Below are 7149 nucleotides of genomic sequence, written 5' to 3' on the forward strand. Positions count from 1 at the left end.
ATTAAGCTCTTTATATGCTTCTCCTGTATCGCAGATCTTATCTTTGCTAATAACATTAACTATCTTTTAAGCCTCTAACTATTAAAGCTACTCTAGATCTTTCTCTTTATAGAAAAGATCCTTATTAAAGGTAACGTTCTGCGTTATAATAATCTAATTAAGTAAGGGGATCTATATCCTGTATATATTAGATGCTCTATATCCTACTAGATATCTAATATAACCCTAAGGGTTCACCTTAAAAACCCTCTTGTAACGCCTAGCTACTTGATCTTAGTTAAGGGGGTAAGCTTAACAGCTATAGGCGTATATTCCGCTCTAATTAGGGTAGAGATTAGTAGTTGCCTCCCTTATCTGCTCTAGTTGCTACTACCTAAAGTATCTAGTAAACTAATAATCTAGCACTTTGTTAGGTAATATTATATTATAAGTATAGGACGGGCTTATATTATAGAGCTAAGTTGCTACTTTAATAATTTTAGGCCAGAGCTTTGTTAGTAGGTTAGCACTAATCCTTATTTGAATTAATTTTGTTATAATCTCCTGCCCTACTCTTTCTGCTCCTCTATTAGGTTTATAGGTATATATAGGTAAGCTCTTAATTTTAATACTATTATTAGCTACCTAGATCTAAAAGCAAGATTTGCCGCGCTAAGGGAGCGTTGCAACGTCGTTGTCTTGTATAATCTTAACTATACTAAGCTTATATTAGTTAAGTATTAAGCTCTTAAAATTCTTAAACACCTGTATAATCTTATTAAGGTTTTTAGCTTGCAGTAGATAGGTATAAAGCTTTCCTAAGTAGTTATATTTTAATACTAAGATCTATTACTTATAAGCTATACCTGTTAGCATGTTAAATAGATCCTATAATACCTAGTAGTATAGACGTGGTAATCTTTCCCTTAGTTATCTTAATATAACCTGTTAGGCATGTGTAATAGCGTAGTGCTCGCATTTGCTCCTAGGAGTTCCTTTAATCCTAACGTTTATTACTAACTTAACTAGAGCTTTAAGCGCCTTAGGTCCTAAATAGCCTAATTATTAGTACTAAAGCTCCTTACTATTATATCTTAGGTAAGTTGTCTAGGATCGCTAGGGTTGTTTAGGCACTATACTTTAGATTATTTAATAAGGGGTAGAGGGCTTGTATTCTAGGAAAGTTAAGTTAAACTTGCGTAGTAACTTGGCTAATACAACGTTCTTTTCTATTAATCTAAACTGCAAGGTAGCATCTAGCCTAAGGAACTAAACTCCTGCTTTAAGCAATTAAGCTTCTAATATAATATTTACATAAAAACCTTCTACTAATACTACGTTAGTAAGCACTAAATCTTCTGTTTTTGGACCTCTTAGTCTATTAAGAGCATTAGGGATCACTCTAGTCCCTCTGCCTAAGATTAGAAAAGCTTAAGTTCCTGCTTTAACTATCTTATATCTAACTAATCTAAACAAGCTTTCTTCTAGGTAGCTTATATTATTAACTAGGTAGACTACACCCCTATTATTAAAGATAGTGCTCTTTAATAGAGCGTAAGCTTCAAAGTCTATAGTTAAATAGATCCTGTTTGTTTTCTCCGCTATTAACATAGGGTTAATTAGTGCCGCCTAGATACTGCCTAGATAGGTAATCGCGCTTGCCTTACTACTATAATCTTAATTAATAGGATAGGACTTAATTAGAGCTTTTCTTAACTCTTTAAATTTTAGGTTCCTATTAATCTTTTTCTTAATCTCTAATTATTAAGTAGTAGTAAGCTTGTCACCTATATTAGTCTAAGCTTTAATAACGTTTTTGTATTTAGGAGGTTTCTATAGGTAGGATCTACTACATAGGCATAAAAACTCCTTCTTAGGTTAATTAGAAGGCGGAGCTCCTATTATTGCAAATACTCTAGGACCCTTAAAGCTTAATCTTATATTATTCTCTTAGAGAAGTAATAAATAGATCTTAGTAACCTGCAGGAGGTTATAAGTTAGCTCTCCTATTACTAACTTTTTAATAATCCTTTAAAACATAGTTTAGCCCTAATCTAGTAAGATCCTAGTAGATAGAGCTTTAAGATAATCCTATACTACAAGCTATCCTTTAATATTAGGAACGTTGTATACCTTAGCTTGCGTATATAGGATTATCTACTCCTTCTGCTAGTAATTAGTGTCTTAGCTACTTATCTTTGCCTTAGCAAGATAAGCTTTATACTATAATCTCGCTAGTGTTACAGCGCTTAAGTTAGTTAGCGCTAGGTTATTGCAGAGCACTTAGATAAGTGCTTAGAGGGTTACTCTTCCTTGATTAACAAGCTCTATATAGGCTAGGGTAAGGATCCCTTAATCTACTATATTGTTAACCTATATAAAAAGGTTCTAGATTGCTAATAACTTTAATACCTAATCTAATAAGCAGGCTTAGTACTAAGCTATTTAGAGCTTATACTGCTCGCTTGTTATATTAGATAGCGCGATATTTGTTAGCATATTAGGCTTAATAGGTTTATTCTTAAAGTAGTTTTTAGTATGTAGAGCCTTAGGGTCTACCTTTACCTAGATCCCTTTAGTTAGGGAATGGTATCTAAATTAAATATACCAGGTGGGCTAGTTAGTTAATCTAGTAAGTAGGATATCCCCCTTTAGGATTTAGTTGCTTATAGTAGAAGAGTAATAAGTAAGCTTCTGCTTAAGAAATAGTATAAAGAAAGAGTAAAGCTTGCTAGCTTAGTGTCTAAGTTAAACAATACGCTTAAATAGATAGGATAATCTTTAATAAGGTAAAGCGCGAACTAGGCTTATAACTATAGAAATTTAGATTACTAAGGTTAGGAATAATTTAGGAGATAGATTATTAGATTGTATCTACTACGATCGGACTTATATATATAGAGCTTTAGCTACCCTTACTAGAAGGTGAATAATTAGTAAACCTTCCTTACTAGAGCTCCTGCTTTTTATTAGGCACTTGGTAGTAAGCTGGCAGTCGATCAGATAGTGGGTCATACAGGGGTATTGACCAGGATTGATCGGGATTGATCGGGATCAAGATGCTCCGTGATCCAGTTGATATCCCTCCTGCAACAGGAGGCAACCTTTATAGTATAGGCTAAGATAAAGGCGCTTAATAAGAAGGCGTCTAAATTAGTTCTAGCTCCCCTACCTGCTCCTGCACCTGTTCCTGCACCTGCTGCACTAGTTATCTAGAAGCTAGTTAAGAAAGGTAGTCTAGGCGCTATCTTAGCTAATACAGAGTCTAAACTAGGTTCTAATAGAGAGATAGATATAGAATAAAGAGGTTTCCTAGGGGTAGTGTCCTAGGAACCTTAAGGGTTATAGGATAGCTCTAAATAGGATATAATAATAAATAGCAATAAGAATAATAGTAATAGATAGTAGTTAATAGTAGTTAATAGTATAATACGTAGCTAAATAGGATATAAATTAGTTCTAATATTAGGTATAATTATTATAAGGTAATATTAGATCCTCTTTACTTTTTTCCTAGGCTTAAATCTATTTTAGTAAGCTACGTAGGGGACCTAGCTAATTTAGATACTATTAGTAGAATACCTGTAATTTATAGGGAGCACCTATAAGGTTAGAGGTAGGATACTAAATAGGATTAGGATTTTGTCTAACCTACTTAACCTTATATTTTAGCTTAGATTAATATAATTTACTAGCTAGGATTTCTTCTACCTCCTATTCCTCTACACCTTATATAGGAGTACTAGGGGGTTTTAGAGCCTCTTATCTAGGTAATAGGTCTTAGGGATCTTTGTATAGTATATTAGGAGAGAAAACATTATAGATCTTAGAACTAGGTAGTAATTAGAGGTAATACGTGTTTCCTACTTATTCTAATACCTTAAAGGGACCTTCCTATTATTTAGATAGTTTTTAGCTAGGTTATAAAATAGCAAGATTAGTAGTAGATAAATAAATATAGTTAATAACCTTCTAGTTAACTAGATAGTAATAGCAATTAGTAGTAGAGCGTATTTAGTCTTAAGCTCTTTCTATATTTTCTTTAGTAATCTTCTAGGCGTTATGTATCTAAGTAGTAAGGGATAAGGCGTCCTTGTGGTTTAGTTTCTCTAGTATAGTAGATAGGGTCTTTTCTAGTTTCTAATACTAACTTTGCTTTAGTAAGGAACTAAAGAGGAGCTAATATAGAGCTATGCTAATAGATAAATATAGAAGAGTACTTTAGGCACAGTCTATTATAGGTAGTAGCTTGCTCTAGTTATCCTAGTAATAGGATATAAAAGGCCTTAGTCTCTAATTAATATACTTGTTTATAATTTTAGTTTATCTGTTAGTTTATTTATAGTAGGTAGTAAAGAGCTTAACTTTAGTGCCTATAATCTAATAGAACTTAGACTAGAAACTAGATATAAACTAAGGGCCTTAATTAGAAATAATAGTATCTAGAGTGTGTCTAAATTAGTACACCTACTAAATAAATAAGGTAGCTATACCTTAGGCGTCTATAGTTTTATAGCAAGGGATAGTAATAGCTTACTTTAATAGGCAATTAATAATAACTATAATCTAATTATAACTACGTTAATCCTAGGGAAAATCCTTAAAATTAATGCACAGGTGTTGCATTAGTAGACTAGGGATAGGAAGGGGGTAGAGCATGCCTAGGAGTTAGTGCTATCTTAGGTGCCCTCTCCTATATAGGATACAGTTCTAAATATAGCGTTTATAGGTAGTCTTAATACCTTTCTAGTAGTAATATTAGGCTAGAATCTAATAGGTTTTAGTAGCTAATAGGTAGGTAGTAGACACTTAATTATAAGCCTTATAAATTAGTCTAGTGCATAGGACTAATCTAGCAGGCACGCAAAGTTAATCCTAGTAGAGAAGGAGTGTATTTTCTATCTAATAGTGCTTAGGTAGCTCTAATCTTTCTATTAAGAATAAGGACCTATTTTCTTAAAGAAGAGTCTTAATAAGCTCTTAGGATCTAAGAGTTATAGGGTTCTAAACTACTATAATTAAGGCAAGGATTAGTAAGGAACACTTAGCTAGGTAGTCTTGTGCTAAGTTAGAGTTAATTTAGGGGTGTAACCTATCTAGGGTGATTATTACTTATAAGCAATTATCCCTTTAAGTAGTTGTTATAGGAGGGATAACCACCAGATCACGGAGCATCTTGATCTAATTAATCCTAATTAATCCTAGTCAATACCTATGTATAACCCACTATCTAATTAACTACTAGCTTAGTGCTAAGTGCCTAATAAAAGAAGGAGCTCTAGTAAGGAAGGTTTACTAATTATACACCTTGTGAAGGGCTTAGGCTTATGCCCAAGCCTGGGTCTAACACAAGACAGACTAAGTCTAACACTACTACTAAGCGAACACATTGCACACCTATAAAAAGGCGCGGAGGGCTTACCTCTCCTTTAAGATACTAAATACTATTATTAACGCTTATTATATTCTCCCTTAAGGCTAGTCTATAATATTTTAGTATCTTCTTCTAAACATACTATAATAGTAATAAGAGATAGACGCGCTAGATATTTAGAATAACTAGGTGCAACCTAATATAGTAGAAAGGCTAATACAATAGGTCTATAGTTTAATAGAATAATAGGCTTAAGACTCTGCTATAATAGCTATACTATATTAATAGAATAAGGAAATACGCAATTAGATTCTATCCTAACCCTCCTCTAAGCCTGCTAGGTTTAATAACATGCTGCCTCTACCCTCTCCTACCTTATATTGCAAACCCTTCCTAGTTAGCTTGCTATATAATAGCACTAAGGTAAACTTCTCCTCCTAGTAGATAACTATAGAGTTTAAACTGCGTGCAGACAAGGTCTTTATTAGGGATAAGGAGGCAAGGTTTATATATATTTAGTCCTAGTTATTACCTATAGTCTAGTGCGCTATAGTACTATACTTTAAGGATAGTGCACGTAAGCGTTAGGATATAAGCAGGTTTCTTAACTACCTAGCGTTCTATTATAGTAACTATTATAGGTAGGAGCGCGCCTAAGTTACATTAGAACACTTATATTAGGGCTAAAATTAGCCTTTTATAGAGTTCTTTATAAATTTTATATAGCTTCTTATATAGTTAGGAGGTTTATACTAGGATAATAAATAGAAGCTTTTATAACTTTAGCGATCTCTTAATAGCTATATACGCTTAGTTTCCCTTAATAGGGGAGTCTCTAGGACAAACTATAATATAGCTATAGAGGAATATAAGATAATTATAGTAGATATTAAAATAGCCTCTCTAGAACTAGGTTTTCTTTAGGCTAGTAAGTCTAAGGAACCCTAGTAGAAGCCTGCCTTAGATTAGGATAGCAATATAAATATAGTAGAAGTGGCAGCCTTATTAAGTGCACCTACTAAACTACTAATATCACGTCCTAACTAGATCCTATAGGACCTATTTAATGCACGGAAACTAGTAAAGGTCTACACCTAGTGTGGATAGGGTGGTTATTTTGTGCGTGCATGTCCTAATGCCCTATTGCTACAACTAGTAGGTGTTAAGACAGTTGCAGTATTAGCAAGCGGCCCTAATTTAGGAAACTAGCTGCCCCTAACCCTAGGCTAAGTTAGGGGTATAAGGAGGACACTATAATAGAGGAATTATTAATAGTAGAGGCTATTAAGTGTCCCCTAGATATTAAGGTAGGGTTAAATAATCCTCCCTTCTTTATTCCCCTCCTCCTAGGTGGAGTAGAGAATATGCAAGCGATAGTTAATTTAGGGTGCTAGTGTTTTAGTGTAGTTAAGGAAAAGTTAGTAAGATAGATTAGTAGGACCTTTATTAATATTCCCCCACAACCCTTATAACATACCTAGGGAATTGCTAAGGGTACAAGAATTGCATAGTTAGTAGTATTAGACTATAATTTAGATAGTTAGTAGTCTTAGCTTTTAGCTTATATAGTACCTTATCTTTCCTATTAACTAATACTAGGTAGACTATAGCTTTACAGAGAGGGCGTTGTTATAGACATTCTATAAGGTAAATTAATAATTAGGAAGGCAGGAAATATAGTAGTATAAGAGAGCGGGAGACGCCTGCATCCTACCTATATCTCTATTATCTTAGGTTTAGTTATAGTAGGGTTACTAAATTAAGAACCCTAATAGGAAGATATATAGGTATAAATT

Source organism: Plenodomus lingam, assembly GCF_022343315.1.
Source record: "Plenodomus lingam strain CAN1 chromosome Unknown contig_2, whole genome shotgun sequence".
In the NCBI taxonomy this organism is placed as follows: Eukaryota; Fungi; Ascomycota; class Dothideomycetes; order Pleosporales; family Leptosphaeriaceae; genus Plenodomus; species Plenodomus lingam.